Below are 17,366 nucleotides of genomic sequence, written 5' to 3' on the forward strand. Positions count from 1 at the left end.
CTGTAGTCGTAATGAATTCTTTTTCATCTTGGCATGTTGCACCAGTTAATGTGTGCACACGCATGATTCACAATTACAGTAATACATAAGTAAAGGTCAAAAAGGAAAAGAAACAAGACACACAATTTTTTTTAAGTATGACATATACACATCATTACGACTTCAAGGTTTAAAACCTTTAGGAGATAGGTGTTTAAAAATGCCTTTGATGATTGTAAATGGCCTAGAAACTTTATACCTTATTCCATTATTATAATGAAGGATTTTTTTGCCGTCATTGTCAAACATATGCTTTGATGCTAGCAAGGTGGGTAGACAAGCAACAAACTAGGCACCAGACCAAAGAGGCTTAATTATCTTCTATTATTTTGATTTACTTTATTTTTATTTTATTTTTGTGACCTTACTGCAATCACTGACCAGTCAAGCTATTATTTTACTTAAATGTTGAAATGGCAGTGTGCGGATTTATTATAATTCTCTCTTTTTTTTTCATTGTGTGCACATTTAAACAAACGTTCAATATATTGCACAATATTAGCTGTATATAGCATTTATTGATGTAATAAACATATACATATGTAATGAAACATTCTGATACCATTTCATCATTTTAATGCATTCTTCATGTGAACAAAACAAGTCCATTTTCTTGCAAGTTACTCTGCTGCCATTCCAAAAAGTGACAAATTGATTTTATCCTAGTGTAATGACACCTAACTAGGGATAATATGAGGCTGCAAGTAAACAGTCAGTTCTTAAAGATTATCAGACCCGAAAAGAGCTAACACAAATTGCTAAAGAATTTAATACTCCCTATGGTACAAAAGTTTTACAACAGACAGGTTATCACAGCTCATTGCATTTGGAACTGTTTAGCCTCAGGTCTGAGAACCATTACAAATAATTCATAGTTTTGACGTGGCCTCCAAATTCCCTAGATCTCAATCCAATCAATCTTTCAGAGGTGTTGGACAAAAAAGTCTGAGCCATAGAGACCCCACTTTGCAACTGCAGAATTTAAAGCATCTGATGCTAACACCTTGGTGCCAGTTACCACAGCACACCTTCAAAAGCCTTGTAAAATGCATGACTTGATGTGTCAGAGCTGTTTGGGTGGAACAAGGGAGACTGTTTAGCTGGTGGATTTAATGTTGTGGCTGATTGGTGTATATAAAATGTCACACATGCAAAAACGTTCTAAAAACATGAATTGCTTAGGAAAGAATCTTTCTCCTTTCTGGTTTATTATTGGTAAGTCAACCCTGGAAAACTTAGTAGTTAAGACATTTTGCTCAGCAGGTCATGAGTCCCTTTATAAATAAGATAGTTGTAAATTACTCTGGATAAGGGTGATTGCCAAAAGCTATACATGTAATAGTAAACAGTGTAATGGAGTGTAATGTCAGCTGAGTTAAATTTATAGGCCAAATATAGAATATAGTATAATCGTTAATTACTAGTTAATCATGTGTTCATATTATTAATACTGTAAGGTAAGGTAAAAATTAACAAAGTTTTTATCTACTGATCAGGTCTTATTATTGTTTATGAAGACAAATTATATTTTTTATTCAAATAATTGATTAATCCTTGTGTTCTGCAGGAGGAGATGGCCAGTTCCTTCATCTTAGTAACTGTCATATCCTGGTCAGGGTGTGGTCGGTCCAAAACCAGTATTGGGAATTCTTGGCATGAGGCACCATGCCTACATTCATTTAAAAAAAATTTGACAAACAGAAATTTAGACTAGACATTTCACCTGCCTGCATGTCACAATCAGGTGGGAATTCAACATGGGGAGACACCACATGGACTGCAACCGGAGCTCAGGATTCAACAGGGTACCCTGGTGGCAACACTATACAATGCAGTTGTACTTTTGCAAAATAGTCATCATATATTTATGGTAGTAGACAGTATATTTACAGTGATATAACTAGTAGTAATTGGGTCATAGATCCAGGGGCCTTTCCCAGGAAAATCAGGGCACCAGACAGGGGACAGTCTGGTGCCAAACCAGCACAGTGCACATTTGCACACACATGTCTACACGTGGCTACAACATTTTGGAAGTTTGGATTTTGGAGGAAATCCTAGAAATCCAGTAGGGACACAAGTAAAACATGAATCCATGTGGGGTTCAAACCCCAACCCAAGCAATAAAAGGCCAGCATGCAAACCACTAGGATTTTTCCCATTTATAAATAACACAACAGCAATGTGGTCCCAAATCGCTCCGTGCCACTCCTTATTGCATTGTCTTCCACCCTTACTTATCATTATGGGAAATTTTTAACTATTAGCTAACCTTTAGACAGTATACTAAAACATGCTGTTTTTTTTTAATCTGGTTATTTAACCATCCAAGTCTTCTCGAATGCTTCAATAAACTTCAAAGTTTATTTTTTCTCTCTTTTTGATTGCTGCTGCTCCTCTATCTAATGCCAAGGTTAACCATATGGTTCATTCATGCCAGTAGAAAAACATTTTATGGTAGATTTGCAATTTGTTGTCTTTACGGTTTTTGTTCGATTTTGAGTGAATTACAATAGTGGCTGCCAAGATTTTGCATTTAATGAACACTTGTTCGTGAAATAACCACTATAAAGTATGCTTGTTAGAATAGATGGCTATGGCCTTCAATGGCTATTTAACTAGATATGGATTGTAGTAGATATGTCTCTATGTTGCACACAGTGGTGCTTTGGTGTCAAAGTTGATAAGACCAGAACTACACTGATAGGGTTTCCAAAGAAACAGAAAAAGATGACGGGCCTTTCTCACCTGTATCCTTATCTGCTCCATGACACAGTTACCTTGAAAAACAAGCACGTCTTTTGACAAAGGAAGAATAAAAGGCCTAAAAATATGGATGTGACAACATACTCTGATGTGACTGTGAAATCTAAATGAGTAAAATCATTAGCATAACGCATTGTTGATTTTCTTCACATTTCTGTCATTTGGAATTTTGGTTTGTGCATTAATTGTCCACTCACAACCACCTGTTGTCCTGTTGATTCATATAGTTAGGTAACTAATTATCCCTAGCTAGAGGGTTACAATAGGGTTGACTATTAGTAGAGAAGTAAATGTGACCAATTTGTTTCTGCACAAAATGTATTAGAATTCAGATTAGTGGCATGCTTGCCACTAATCTATTTGTATTTGTATTTTAGCCAGACAGATGCTGTTTAATAAGATCAACAAAAAGCATTTAGGTGAATGAGAGAGTGACGGAAAGAAACAAAAAGGGGGGGGGGTAGAAAGAGAGTGAGATAGAGAGAGAGAGAGAGAGAGAGAGAGAGAGAGAGAGAGAGAGAGAGAGAGAGAGAGAGAGAGAGAACGCACTGAACATCAAATTCTGACATGTAGTAGACTGATTATTAAACTCTCATGTTTAAAGATACTTTGAAGGATAGCTTTCTTTCTATTTTCTTCTTTCTTCTTTTCTACATTTCTTTTTTTAATTTTATTGTCTTTTAACTGCTTTCTTATATTTCTTTCTCTTTGTGTTTGTTTATTCTCCTGTTTAATTCCTCCAGGAAATGCACATGAACTGTAGTTTATTTTGATTTGAGGGTTTTTGTAAAAGATGTTACAGTTGCATTTCAGTAAAAGGGCATGGCCTGGGTGAACACAACTGTTTGTTTACAGGTGGTGCAGATAATGTCGGGTAAGGAGGATAGGGAAAGAGAGAAAACGCGCCCTTCCCTGAAGATGTAAAACATTGAAATATCCTATACTGTATCCTGGAGGAGGAACATGCTCTGTTTACACAAGTGAGTTTTAAAGAAAGCGTTTAAGCCACCCGTTCATGCCTCAGGCTGTTTCTTCAGTTATGACACATCTGCGTTTGTGTGCGTGCGCGCGTGTGTGTGTGTGTGTGTGTGTGTGTGTGTGTGTGTGTGTGTGTGTGTGTGTGTGTGTGTGTGAGAGAGAGAGAGAGAGAGAGAGAGAGAGAGAGAGAGAGAGAGAGAGAGAGAGAGAGAGAGAGACTCACCTTAACTCTACATCCGTCTTGTGCTTAGTGTTGACTGGCATTACAACTAATGCATGTCTGGCACCATTAAAAAGAGATCATTGATTAAAAGAAGACACAGTTCAAATAAATAATTGATAATAATAACTGACATCACTATGGTTTTTAATTGAACTGATCATTGTGGATTTGTTAATTAACACTTGAGATGTTTAATTTAATAATTGTGCATAATTATTTACTTATTGTAAATCACTTGACTCATTTTACAGCTTAGAAAACAAGTTTATTTTTTTTTTCATGTCTTGTTAGAAAAGTGTTCTAATATTCTTCTCTTATTATTATTATTATTATTATTATTATTATTATTATTATTATTATTATTATTATTAATAATACTAATTAGCTTATTAGTATATTTTTTATGTATGTTGTGCTGTGCCTTCGATAAGGTGCTGGTTACTGAGTGCTGAGTGAAGTCAATTTGAAGTCAATGAACATTGAAAGCCATGTCTCAAATTGAATGTTACACACTGTTTAGCTTACACAGTACAAATGACAGAGACAGAATGAAATGTCCTAATGACATCATTACACTTATTACTACAATAGTATAAAAAACGGACACCTTTACTGCCTTCTAAGTGTTTCTTTGTGTGTGTGTATGTGTGAACTTTGCCAGTGTTCATTTGGGTTAATTCTAATATTTAACCCATAATAAAATATACAGTTTTACCAATGTATAAAGGCACAAATAAGGCTGTGTATAAAGACTAAATAGAGCTGAACTTATTTAGTATTAGTGCTTTTACGGTATAGTCATACCGTGTTTTAATTCACAATTAGTTGTGTGAACTGTGTGAGCTGGAGGACAGAGTGTACTGTCTCAGTGTGTTCACCAGGCTTCCAAGTGTGTGTGAGTGTGTGTGTCTACGTGTGTGCATGAGCGTGTGTGTGTGTGTGTGTGTGTGTGTGTGTGTGTGTGTGTGTGTGTGTGTGTGTGTGTGTGTGTGTGTGTGTGTTAAAGATAAGGATGTGGACTTTGCTCATGACGGTGTGGTAGGTGAGGCTAGCACGGCCTCTGATTAGCAAAAAGAGAAATACGACATGATTAAATTTTCCTCACAGAGAAAGACAGGCAGATTGATTTGTGTTTGATCACTGGGTAAACAAAGTGCATACGAGCCACAGTCTTTTTCGTTCTGGACACACACACACACACACACACACACACACACACACACACACACACACACACACACACACACACACACACACACACACAAACAATGAGCTCTAATAATTGCTTTACATAGATATAGTTCAACAACAGGACATCCATTGCTAAGTTGTAAAAATTACTGGAGGATTTAAAATGTATGCAAACACACACACACACACACACACACACACACACACACACAAATCCAAACTTATCCATATTCATTATGCCAATACTAATAAAAATTAATACCAATCTCATGTTGTCATAGATAGATAGATGGATGGATAGATAGATAGATAGATAGATAGATAGATAGATAGATAGATAGATAGATAGATAGATAGATAGATAGATAGATAGATAGATAGATAGATAGATAGATAGATAGATAGATAGATAGATAGATAGATAGATAGATAGATAGATAGATAGATAGATAGATTCTATTATGTAGTGTCTATAATGCAGTAAAGAAGCATGACAAATTGTGGTTTAGTGTGACGTTCATTCTGACAAGGAAAAATACAGGAAGTCAGTCATAACATAAACATAAACATGGCTTTTATGGCTTTCTGATAACACACAAGTGTGTGAACATACACAGCTCAGTTGACAGAGACAGATATTATCGCATGTCACACCACTCTGTGTAACAAGCTCCTCCCTATACGCTACTGTCTGTGCTGACTCTTTCTTCAGATACAGTCAATCAGCCAAGGCATATCTCATATCCCAACATTTGCGCTTAAGCACAAAGGGCTAATGGATCAAACGGAAGTGTGTCTGGCTTAATAATCATAATAATACTATTTCTGCATAAATATACCAACCAAAAAAATTGGTTGTTTTTCTATAAAATTTGCTATCTAGTATTAAAATAAGGCTGTTTTCAGGTTGGTTAGTCAAACATCAATTGTTTAATATATATTTTAATAACATCCATTAGCATTACAACAACGTGTAATTACAATAGCCATATACACAGACAATAACTTAATAGTGTGGTTATTACTGATCGTAATCACACTATAAAATAAGGTAACAATTAATGTTACACCAAAAACTAGACATTATCTACTTGTATATCTGTTGGTGTTCTAAGACACCAGTGATTATGACCCCTTCTGCTTTTCAGACCTGATGGATTCATCCTGATGTTTTGCTTCTGGTTGAAGTTCTCATTCCTTTGAAACCACTCACTGTTGCTGATGATGACCCCTTATGGAGAACTTAAACAGATCCTTGAGATTACCGTGGATGGAACCACTTAAAAACCAAGCAAATTTGCCACAAACAGTTTTGCATGTAAGTCCCTATGATTAAACAATTGATAACTTCAACAAGATAACGAATTATTTTCCTCTCCTTTTTTTTTATTTGTACTATACGGGGTAACCCAGATGAGGAGGGGTTCGGTTTCTTCCTCATAATTTCCTTGCCACAGTCTTACTCATTAGGAATGTATTTATAGATATATTTTGAAAAAAACAATCTATCAATCCCTGTAAAGCTGCTGTGTGATGATGTCCATCACAAATAATCGAATTAGATTGAATCTGCACAACTTTGATGGATGTCTAAGGGTCTTTTGCTAGCCTGCATCCTAATCCTGCTTGCAAATCGATAAGGTCATCAGGGCTTATTCTGTAAGATCATCATCAAGGGAAGAGACACTTTTACATCATTTCCATTTTTTCTATTAAGCAGTAATAGGATTAGGGCCCTTCCTCATACTTTATAATAGCAATAAACAAAAAAAAAATCTCACAAGTGAAAGTGAGACAGAATGAGGCGTGAAAGGAAATCATTCAGTAGCTGCAGTGCTTAAAGGTGTGAGACAAATCATCAAGCTCATGGCTACACACACACACACACGTTTACAGGTGTATGTCCCTCTTTCATATTCACTTCAAATACTTATTATTTTGTATCTTTAAAAAGAAAACACATGTTCACATGTTCACTGTTTTATCCTGAAGATTTACCCAAACATACCATAATACACACATCATTGTTGAAATATTGTAATATTTTCCAGTGTTAAGATATAGCCGTACACATTAGGATAAATAAATAAATTAAATCATATTTACATTATTATTATTATTATTATTATTATTTTATACATAATTGTAATCATATACATTTACATTATTATAAACTACATAATTGAATAATTACAGTATTAATGTTCACCTGTGTAAACTCCAGTACTCAACTTTGAAATTTACATTTTCCCTTCTAATTTATGCTTCCGAAACTTTAGGAAGTAAAAATAATAAAAACTGAAAATGTAAATTTAAATTAGTTGATTAGTGCATGTTCGCATTGAGATAAAGAAGCCAACACAAACCTTTTGATGGTTTATTTCACTACCAGGTTATTTGTATTTAGACATCCTTATTTTATCTAAAAGCCTTATTTATTATGAACTTTACTAGTAAATTACTATATATATATATATATATATATATATATATATATATATATATATATATATATATATATATATATATATATATATATATATATATATATATATATATATATATATACACAGTGAGGAAAATAAGTATTTGAAAACCCTGCTATTTTGCAAGTTCTCCCACTTAGAAATCATGGAGGGGTCTGAAATTGTCATCGTAGGTGCATGTCCACTGTGAGAGACATAATCTAAAAAAAAAATCCAGAAATCACAATATATGATTTTTTAACTATTTATTTGTATGATACAGCTGCAAATAAGTATTTGAACACCTGAGAAAGTAAATGTTAATATTTGGTACAGTAGCCTTTGTTTGCAATTACAGAGGTCAAACGTTTCCTGTAGTTTTTCAACAGGTTTGCACACACTGCAGGAGGGATTTTGGCCCACTCCTCCACACAGATCTTCTCTAGATCAGTCAGGTTTCTGGCCTGTCGCTGAGAAACACGTAGTATGAGCTCCCTCCAAAGATTCTTTATTGAATTTAGGTGTGGAGACTGGCTAGGCCACGCCAGAACCTTGATATGCTTCTTACAGAGCCACTCCTTGTTTGTCCTGGCTGTGTGCTTTGAGTCATTGTCATGTTGGAAGACCCAGCCTCGACCCATCTTCAATGCTCTAACTGAGGGAAAAAGGTTGTTCCCCAAAATCTCGCAATACGTCGCCCCGGTCATCTTCTCCTTAATACAGTGCAGTCGCCCTGTCCCATGTGCAAAAAAACACCCCCAAAGCATGAGGCTACCACCCCCATGCTTCACAGTAGGGATGGTGTTCTTGGGAAGGTACTCATCATTCTTCTTCCTCCAAACACGTTTAGTGGAATTATGACCCAAAAGTTCTATTTTGGTCTCATCTGACCACATGACTTTCTCCCATGACTCCTCTGGATCATCCAAATGGTCATTGGCAAACTTAAGACGTGCCTGGACATGTGCTGGTTTAAGCAGGGGAACCTTCCGTGCCATGCATGATTTCAAACCATGACGTCTTAGTGTATTACCAACAGTAACCTTGGAAACGGTGGTCCCAGCTCTTTTCAGGTCATTGACCAGCTCCTCCCGTGTAGTTCTGGGCTGATTTCTCACCTTCCTTAGGACCATTGAGACCCCACGAGGTGAGATCTTGCATGGAGCCCCAGTCCGAGGGACATTGACAGTCATGTTTAGCTTCTTCCATTTTCTAATGATTGCTCCAACAGTGGACCTTTTTTCACCAAGCTGCTTGGCAATTTCTCTGTAGCCCTTTCCAGCCTTGTGGAGGTGTACAATTTTGTCTCTAGTGTCTTTGAACAGCTCTTTGGTCTTGGCCATGTTAGTAGTTGGATTCTTACTGATTGTATGGGGTGGACAGGTGTCTTTATGCAACTAACGACCTCAAACAGGTGCATCTAATTTAGGATAATAAATGTAGTGGAGGTGGACATTTTAAAGGCAGACTAACAGGTCTTTGAGGGTCAGAATTCTAGCTGATAGACAGGTGTTCAAATACTTATTTGCAGCTGTATCATACAAATAAATAGTTTAAAAATCATATATTGTGATTTCTGGATTATTTTTTTTTTTAGATTATGTCTCTCACAGTGGACATGCACCTACGATGAAAATTTCAGACCCCTCCATGATTTCTAAGTGGGAGAACTTGCAAAATAGCAGGGTGTTCAAATACTTATTTTCCTCACTGTATATATATATATATATATATATATATATATATATATATATATATATATATATATATATATATATATATATATATATATATATATATATATATATATATACATAGCTAAGAAGATCATCAGAGTCTCTCTCCCTCATTTACACCTCACACTGTATCCAAACAACCTTCACACACACTTTTCACTCTCCTACCATGAGGAAAGAGGTTCTGAAGCATTCGGACATTTCATACTGTGCAACAGTTTTTTTTTCCCTCAAGCCATCAGGCTTCTTAACACACAGAACTGAATTGAAACTCACACACACACACACACACACACACACACACACACACACACACACACACACACACACACACACACACACACAAACACACACACACACACACACACACACACACACACAACTGTGTGTACTGAGCTGCTACAAAACTAAACTCACACACTTATACTCATTTCTCACATCCATATCTTCAGTACCACCCATATTATATTACACAATTCACCAGGCTTCCAAGTGTTTCAAATAACCATGTACCCGATTCAAAAAAATTTGGGACACTGTACAAATTGTGAATAAAAATGGAATAATTTAGTAAATAAACTTATATGTTATTCACAATAGAATGTAGATAAAATATCAAATGTTGAAAGTGAGACATTTTGAAATGTCATGCCAAATATTGGCTCATTTTGGATTTCATGAGAGCTACACATTCCAAAAAAGTTGGGACAGGTAGCAATAAGAGGCCAGAAAAGTTAAATGTACATATAAGGAACAGCTTATTTTGCAACTTATTAGGTTAATTGGCAACATGATTGGGTATTAAAAGTGCCTCTCAGAGTGGCAGTGTCTCTCAGAAGTCAAGATGAGCAGAGGATCACCAATTCCCACAATAGTGCAGCCAGAAAATAGTGGAGCAATATCAGAAAGGAGTTTCTCAGAGAACAATTGCAAAGAGTTTAAAGTTATCATCATCTACAGTGCATAATATCATCCAAAGAGTCAGAGAATCTGAAACAATCTCTGTGCGTAAGGGTCAAGGTTAGAAAACCATACTGGATGCCCGTGATCTTCAGCGCCCTTAGACGGCACTGCATCACATACAGGAATGCTACTGTAATGGAAATCATAACATGGGCTCAGGAATACTTCCAGAAAACATTGTCGGTGAACACAATCCACCATGCCATTCGCCGTTGCTGGCTAAAACTTTATAGGTCAAAAAATAAATGATATATCTAAACATGATCCAGAAGTGTAGGCGTTTTCTCTGGGCCAAGGCTTATTTAAAATAAACTGTGGCAAATTATAAACCTGTTCTATTGTCAGACGAATCAAAATTTTAAGTTCTTTTTGGAAAACTGTGACGCCATGTCATCCGGACAAGGACAAGGACAACCCAAGTTCTTATCAGCGCTCTGTTCAGAAGCCTGCATCTCTGATGGTATGGGGTTGCATGAGTGCATGTGGCATGGGCAGCTTACACATCTGGAAAGGCACCATCAAAGCTGAAAGGTATATCCAAAGGTATTCCAACATGACAATGCCAGACCACATACTACATCAATTACAACATCATGGCTGCGTAGAAGAAGGATCCGGGTACTGAAATGGCCAGCCTGCAGTCCAAATCTTTCACCCATAGAAAACATTTGCCACATCATAAAGAGGAAGATGCGACAAAGAAGACCTAAGACAGTTAAGCAAATAAAAGCCTGTATTAGACAAGAATGGGACAACATTCCTATTCCTAAACTTGAGCAACTTGTCTCCTCAGCCCCCAGATGTTTGCAGACTGTTATAAAAAGAGGGGATGCCACACAGTGGTAAACATGGCCTTGTCCCAACTTTTTTGAGATGTGTTGATCTGTGTTTAAATGTGTTTAAAATCTTATTTTTCCCTTTAAAATGATACATTTTCCCAGTTTAAACATTTGATATGTCATCTATGTTGTATTCTGAATAAAATATTGAAATTTGAAACTTCCACATCATTGCAAATGGCTTGCTTTTTTCCTATAGACACCACTCTGATCCAAATAGTTTCTTATCCTTTTACAAATGCCATCTTTACAGGCAAAACTTTTAGACTTAACCCAGTAGTGGATTGTCAAAAACATTTTACTGTTAAAACAATCAATCTAACAGGACACACCCAGATAACAATAAATGCCCATCAGTCACATGTTCCAGTATTTTTGTAACAAAATAAATGCAATCTGATTGTAATCTCATCTCATTCTTATCTTTTGATCACAAATGCCCTTAGTTTGCAATCGAATTAACTGGCCTTGGAAGGGACTATATCTAAAGTCAATAAAAAAAAAATGTTAATGCACCCCCACATTGAGAAATATTAAATGAAGTATAGGAGAGATTAATGTCAAATAAATGGAGTGGTGATCAGTACTTGCCAGATATTCCTGTAGCACCTGTAACAATGCTGTGTATCCCATAGCAGAATCCCTGATAAGTTTCCTTTCATCAGTTTTGGGTGAATGTCCTGTTCATGTTAATGTCACTCTGAAGGTTCAATTCCTTTACTTGTTTAAATGCTTCAAAGTGTTATATTAGATGTATATACATCTAATGTTTTGGCATTTTTTGTATAACCCTCGCTTAATCAAAAACCTTTTACCACTGAAATCCTTTACATGATTTGTAAGATTTTCTGAGACCATGGCTTCATCAGATAAAATAACTTCAAGAGAAATTTGATTAGTTGTTTCGATGCTCAGTCACATTCTTCATTATAAGAGTATGCACATTTATGCAACCAGGATGTACTACTTATTTAGTTTAACTTTTTATTATTTTCTCTTCTACTGTTTTTCTTGGTTCCTATATCATTAAAAGGTGCACAGAACGGTATGAAATGATTTATCTTAATTTACTTTTTGTCATTATAAACATCTTAGACATCAAAAAACTAATTTGAACAGGTGTGTGCAGACTTTTATTATTTACTAAATAAAAAAAAAAAAAAAAAACTTTGATAGTGTTTGATAGTGTTTTGACTGTGGATTGTGTTTAGTCTTAAAATCAAATCAAAATCAACAGTAACTGTGTGACTGTAAAATAGATCAGGTCTATGATGTGTGTGTGGTTTGTGTAGTACTGTGTACGAATGAGAGAGAAAAGTAGTACTAATATTTAAACACATAATTTGAAGTAAACATACATCACTGCCTATAAAATTCACTTCATCAATTCTAAATATAGAATATGCATGATGAATATATTAGTAATGAGAGAATGGAGAGACTTGATAGAAATTTCATTTTTGTCCTGACTTTCTTTGAGAAGGCTACATAAAAGGTGTCTTTGACCAACTGATGTTTACAAGTTTTACCTCAGAGTAAAAATAAAAAGGGTACCTTAAATATCCAAGTGTGAACATCTGGAATAACAAATTCCCACCAAAATCATTAACCTGAAGCAAATTTTCTGACATTTTCTTAGTAAATTCACTGTTTGTCTGTTTATTCTCTCTCTCTCTCTCTCTCTCTCTCTCTCTCTCTCTCTCTCTCTCTCTCTCTCTCTCTCTCTCTCTCTCTCTTTCTCTCTCTCTTTCTCTCTCGCTCTCTCTCTCTCTCTCTCTCTCTCTCTCTCTCTATCTCTCTCTCTCATTCTTGTTATGCTGAGCAAATCCATGTCTCATCCTGGAAGCAACATGTTTACAAGATTACCTTTGCTGAATAATGATGTAAGCTATTAAAAATGTAGGTTTTATATGTTCATGGTTTATTTTTAGCACACTCCTAAAAATAAAAATCTCCTGTCCTTCCTCAGGTTAAGCTAAACACTCCTAATAAATTATGTCAGATCTTTTTTCACTTAAGCGAAAAAACAAACAATTTTCAATATTAGAAAAAATATATAAATGTGCATACCTTTTTTTTTTTTTTACTGAAAATGTGTTTGTGTTAAGAATAAACAAAATACATTCAATCTCATGTTTAAAATAATCATACAGCTGTCATCAAGGATATTATTCTGATTGACCCCAAATAAAGCTCCGCTGATTTTTTTCAAACAACTTGGGTTAATCAAATGATAAAGCCAGGGTCCGCAAAGACCTAAAAATACAGGCATGGTATCTCAATTGTTGAATGTGATCAGTCAGTAGAGAGGTATAAAAGAGTTTTCAAAGCATCAGATGAATCTTTGAACACTTATTAACAAATAGAGAAAATGGTATTACCAAGTGCAGGATGTCCCACCTAAATTTATAAAAGGAGAAGATCAAAACCGACCAGGGAGGCTGCCAAGAGACGTACAGTATGGCAACATTATTCACATGTCTTTACGGGATAGGGTGGCTAGACAGAAGCCCTCTTTCATTACAAGCTCAACAAAATCAAACCTAATCCATCTTACAAAATGTGTTAAGACCAATTCCAAAAAAATATAATAATTTATTAATTACTAAAAAAAAACTAAATCAATTAAAATTACCAATAGAACACCATACCCATTTTGCAACATGGTGATCATGCTTTATGGATGGTCTGCATCATGCTTTAAAAGATGGGGGCTTTTATCAAGGTGGAGAAAAATAACTACATATAGCAGGAGATTGTAGTCCAGTTGTGTACTAGTAAGCAGAAGATAAAAAAGAATTTTACCTTCCAGCATGAAAATGACACAAAGCATCCCGATATACATGGTTATTAGGTCACTAGGTTATATTTTTTCCCCTCTTCTTCTCCAAGTTTCTATTTGTTATTCCTTATTTGTTATTCCCTAAATGATACATTGTGAGTTAAATCTTTTTATAATCATAATTTAACAGGGGTATGTATACTTTTTATATCCACTGTATATTATTTATATATTCACTCTTTCAGCTTGTGTATACTTTTTATTTCTCTCCTCTTGTGTCTTATTCAAAAGAAGCATAATTATCATTCATTGACAACATACATTATTAATATCAATATTTTTAAAACCTATATAGTTTGTATTTGTCTGTATGTTGATCTATTTCTTTTTCCTCTCATTCTGGACATACAGGTCTTAACTAGAGTTGGGTTAACTTTCCTGGCTTGAAATGAGGCTGGACAATCCTTTCTTTCATAGAGGGCAAAAATTTTGGCCCCTCGGCCCCTTACTAGGGAGAATTTCTCCCTCTCTCCAGCTCTTTGACTCTCTCTCTCTCTCTCTCTCTCTCTCTCTCTCTCTCTCTCTCTCTCTCTCTCTCTCTCTCTCTCTCTCTACAAAGCTACCTTTTTCCCCCACTTTATATTTAGCCTCCTTCTTCCCCACTGGCTGTTCCATAGGTGCCAGAAACTTAGAAGAGTAAAAATGAAAAGCCTTTCTAAATGGCAACCTCCGTGAGGAGTGTTTATGAAAAAAATTAAGGGGGAGAGAAAAATGAAGGGGGACGACTGGTTTTCTTTGGCCTTTTCCCGTAAATTAGCTGTGTACCTTATCCAAATGAAGGCCAGGTGAAATCCCCAAAAAAAAAAGAAAAAAGAGGTTGACATTCCACCAAAATGATATTCGGTGTTTTTCAAAAATATGTAAATAGTAATTCTCATGTCAGGCAATAAATCAATACAAATACAAATCATCTACAATTTCAACTCAACTTTTATAAAAAGAAAATGCTAAAACGCTGTAGTTTTTTTAGCATGACCATCTGGTTCATGGTCCTCCCTGACTAAGGCCCTTCTCTCTTCTCAGTTTGGCTGGGCGTCCCGCTCTAGGAACTCCTGGGCTCTAGGGCTCCTGGTGGTTCCAACCTTTTTCCATTTACGGATGATGGAGGCCACTGTGCTCATTGGGACCTTCAATGCTGCAGACATTTTTCTGTACCCTTCCCCAGATCTGTGCCTCGATACAATCCAGTCTTGGAGGTCTACAGACAATTCCTTTGAGTTCATGGCTTGGTTTGTGCTCTTACATGTACTGTTAACTGTGGGACCTTATATAGACATGTGTGTGCCTTTTAAAAATCATGTCCATCAACTGAATTTACTACAGGTGGTCTCCAATCAAGTTGTAGAAACATCTCAAGGATGATCAGTGGAAACAGAATGCACCTGAGCTCAAAGGCTGTGAATACTTATGTTTATTTTATTTTATTATTATTATTTTAATTTTTTTTTTATATATATATAAATTTGCAAAGATTTCAACCCCAGCAACTGCAACCCAACAATTTTCCTATGGAATCAATAAAGTATTCTAATTCTGATTGTGATAAAAACACAATGCTATTCACAATAGCACACTGTGTGACAAGTGATTAATTCAAACTAACTGCACTATATGTACAGTGTGTAAACTGTAAGTTCATATAAATATATAGGCAGAATTTTTAATGTAAATACATTTAATAAATACACTGTAGCAATGCTTAATGTGATTTTAATGCTGTCAAGTAACATTGACACAAAATAACTACTTTTATTTACATAAATAAATATTAATTTATTTCTATGTATATAACAATAATAATAATAATAATAATAATAATAATAATAATAATAATAATAATAATAATAATACACAAAATAAATCACCGGTTAGTTTATTTGCAACCTAAGACACTAAGCAGAGAAACAGACCAAATCATTGATTTAAAAAAAAAAAACACATTGGAAAGGTGCTATACCATTAACTTGGTGCCAATTTTTACCCCAAATTATTGAAGTGTGAATGAGTGTGCAAATATCTTTGCACCCTTGTCTTGTGGATAGTTTTAAGTTATGCTAGTCCCACCACCAGCTAGACTAAGGTATTCTTATGGTATTCCATGGCCTATTTAAATAACGATGAAGATATGGCTTAAAGACTACAAAGCTCTACTGTACGTTTCTTTTGAAAACTGTGCCTACTGTGCCAACTAAAACTTGAAAATGAAACTGTAATCTTCAGCAAAACAATGGCATACTGTAAATTTTTACTGTACACATTAAAATATTGAAAATGTCACCATGTTTTAAAAACATGTAAAACTCTGGGGTAATTTATTCAGGTACAAATTAACAAGGAGAGAACTTTGAAATACATACACCCTATTTATTTATTTAAATAGAACAAAACATAAACAAAAAAAATCGGGTTTCAATTTACTGAGGAGACAAGTGAATAGGGAAGTGAGAAAGTCATGTTAAAGAGCCATGAAATGATGAAAGGAAAGCAGACCCCTCCATCACATTGGGTGGAGATTCCACCTTTGAATGTGTGTGAGTGTGTGTGTCCGCATGCACACAAGCCTTTTCTGTTCACACACAGTGGCTTCTTTCCTCTCAGTGGCCAGTGGGAGACGGAATTAGTGATACGGTGAGAATTCAACCTTTCCAAGGCAAATAAACAACAGCCACTCATTCACACATACACACACATATATACACACACACACACACAAAATAAACTCGTACCCACTCGTGGACATAAATAGGTGAACAAACAAAAAACCACAAGGAAACATCCTGCAATGTTCACTACTTAACAGTGTTCTGTCTCGACTGTCTCCTAGCTCCAAGCCAGCTCCAAGACTTCACAGCTATACAACTGTTTATTTTAAATGCTATATTATGTCATCTCTTCATCTCAGTGCTGATCAGTATAAACAATCATGTTGGAAAATAAAGAGTCCCTGATTGGGATTCCTCCTGATGACAGGTGAGAGTGGACATACTGAAATGAACATGAGATCTCATATTTTAATAAAAAATAAAAATGAAGGGCAACTTTGTGAACCTTTCAATAAAATCACATAACTCTTATCACCTGACCAAATTTCTATACAAGTTTACAATAGCACAAATTGCTGCCTCATCACAGTTGCACAAATAGATTTCAATTAATGAATGTGCCCTAATAGATTATCAGACTAGATAAATATGCATCTCATTTGCCAGTTAGCACTAGTTAGGAGCAAAAGAAAATCCCTACACTACCATGGATTATATTTTGTAGGATTATATATTTTATTATATATGTATTTTAAAGATTTTAGTGCACTAAATCACTTGA

Source organism: Silurus aristotelis (assembly GCF_946808225.1).
Source record: "Silurus aristotelis genome assembly, chromosome: 10".
Classification (NCBI taxonomy): Eukaryota; Metazoa; Chordata; class Actinopteri; order Siluriformes; family Siluridae; genus Silurus; species Silurus aristotelis.